This window comes from Nicotiana tabacum, chromosome 13 (genome assembly GCF_000715075.1).
Source record: "Nicotiana tabacum cultivar K326 chromosome 13, ASM71507v2, whole genome shotgun sequence".
Classification (NCBI taxonomy): domain Eukaryota; kingdom Viridiplantae; phylum Streptophyta; class Magnoliopsida; order Solanales; family Solanaceae; genus Nicotiana; species Nicotiana tabacum.
Genome location: NC_134092.1, coordinates 73345409 through 73348271, shown reverse-complemented (window position 1 = coordinate 73348271; position 2863 = coordinate 73345409).

Here is a 2863-nt window from a genome sequence, read left to right as displayed (position 1 = left end):
TATTCAAAGACTCGACCAACATGTCATCTATATACACTTCCATAGTTTTATCTAATTGCTTCTCGAACATCTTGTTCACGAACCTCTGATAAGTGGCTCCAGCGTTTTTAAGCCTGAAGGGCATCACATTATAACAACATGTGCCAAAGTTTGTTATGAACGAAGTTTTTTCCTGATCCTCCAGGTTCATGTCGATTTGATTGTACCCGGAATAGGCATCAAGGAAACTCATTAACCCGTGCCCGGCCGTTGCATCAATCATTTGATCAATGTTTGGCAATATGAATGAGTCTTTAGGGCACGCCTTATTCAAGTCTTTATAATCTACGCACATTTGAAACATGTTATTCTTTTTCGGAACCACAACTACATTATCTAACCATTCAGGATACTTTACCTCCCGGATTGAACCGATGTCAAGTAGTCGGGTTACCTCTTCCTTAACAAACATGTTTCTGACCTCGGCTATCGGGCATTTCTTTTGCCTTACCGGAAGGACGCTCGGGTCCAGGCTTAGTTTGTGCACAACCTCCTTTATTGGGATACCTATCATATCCGAGTGTGACCATGCAAAACAATCAACGTTAGCTTTAAGGAAATTAATAAATCCTGACCTGAGTTTGGGATCGAGTCATGTTCCTAAGTAAAACTTCCTCTCCAAGAATTCTTAGAACAAAGCCACTTGCTCGAGTTCTTCTGCTGTGGATTTGGTCGAATCTGTCTCTTCCGGTACCTGGAAGTATTTCGGTACCTGGTGGGATTCCGATGACTCCTCGCCTTTATCGTCTTCACTTAGCATGGGAACAGGCGTTGGTTCCTGTAAGTGCTATTTTCTGGGCTCCTTCTCTTTACTACTGGAAATTGATATTGCATTCAATTCTCTTGCTGCTGGTTGATCTCCTCTTATCTTCTTGATTCCCTCTGGGGTCGGGAATTTCAGCAGTTGGTGATACGTTGACGGTACGACCTTCATCTCATGTAGCCATGGCCTACCGAGAATTATGTTGTAGCTCATGTCGTCGTCCACCACTTCAAATAATGTGGTCTTTATTACCCCTTCGGCGTTCGTGGGTAATAGGATCTCTCCTCAGATTGTCACACTTGCCAAGTTGAACCCGGCGAGGAGCTTTGTTGCCGGAATGATACTTCTGGTTAATTTGTCTTGTTCCAGCACTCTCCATTAAATTGTGTTGGCTGAGCTTCCTTGGTCAATCAAAACATGCTTAATCTTAAAATCTTGAACATTAAGAGAAATTACCAGGGCGTCATTATATGGTAGAAGGAGTTCGTCGGGGTCTTCCTTCGTGAAGGTGATGTCGTCTTCGGCGACTTCCCATTATCTCTTATTGTGGTTCACTGATACCTTTGTCTTCTTGGCCGCCGAGAAGGTTACACCATTGATTTCATTCCCTCAGAAAATCATGTTGATAGTCAACCGAGGAGGATCTTCTCCTATCTTCGAGGGTTCTGCGTCATCGCGGCTGCGGCCATAATTGTTCTTGGCTCGGTCGCTCAAGAACTCTGAGATGGCTGTTCTTCAAAAGCATTGCCACCTCCTCACACAGATGCTGACAGTCCCCAATTCTCTGGTCGTGAGTCCCATGATATTCGCACCATAAGTTAGGATCCCTCTGGCTAGGGTTGGACATGATTGGCTTCGGGAATCGTGCTTCTTTGATATTCCTCATCTCCGATACCAACTCCACTACGCTGATGTTGAAATTGTAATCTGACAACCTGGGATAAGTGGAATCTCGGGTCCCCCATACCTATTTTTCTTGCAACGACCTATTATTCTGGCTACGGTCATTTTTCCTCATCGGAGTGAACCTATCTGAGGACCGGAACCCTCTACTGCCGCATCCCTTGGCTCTCTCGTAAGGCAAGAAGCGGCCTTTAGAAGATCGATGGTCTACATCAAAATCATCCTTGAACGTATCCCAGTTCTTGTCTCGGTCTCGTCCCTTAGTTGATGGCGGGAACCTGAGCTGATCATCTTCTATCTTTATTTTCGATTCATAGCGGTTATGGACATCCGGCTATGTGGTCGCTTCGAATTCGAGCAAGCTTTCCTTCAACTTCCGAGAGGCGTCGGAGCTCCTCGGGTTCAAACCCTTTGTGAATGCCTCCGCTACCCATTCATCTGGTACGACCGGCAGCAACATCCTGATGTGATTCTTTGAGTTTACAAAGAACCAACCAACCAAGATCACGATCTTGAAACAAAAATATGGTTTGTGGACCAATTTCAAGAAACAATGTATCTTAAGTTTTAGGACTCGGAATATAATGATTCAAAAATAAGGTGAAAGATGACAATCTGAACTATAAGATAGACTTACTCTTTCAAAATAAGTAAATATTGATGATGTACCGGTTCAATGAAAGTTCTGATTTTAGGATATCAAAAGAACGAATTTAGATAAAAAACGTGTTCTTGAATGATCAAGAACTAAAAAATTCCTAAAGTCACCACTTGGAATCAATTAACGTGATAAAGAAACACCACACACAATTGAAAACAAGATAAAGACTATCACCACCTTGCTTGGAACAAAAAACAAAGATAAAGAAGACAAAATAGAGAAAAATACTCCATTGCAAATTAGGGCAAACCTCAAAAACGTGAATTCTTTTTATTCTACAAGGTATGAGAACCCTTTATATAGGCCTAGGGTCTCTTCTTTGATGACTACAATTCCTATTCTAATAAGGAAATAAAATATCTAAAGAGAAAAAAAGTAAAATCCTTATTCTACAAGGAAAAGAAACTAGAATCCTACTAAAAGAAAAATTCTTATTATAAAAGAAAGACAATAAATAAAGTCTAAACCTACCAAGAAAAGGAAATAAGAAATCCTTT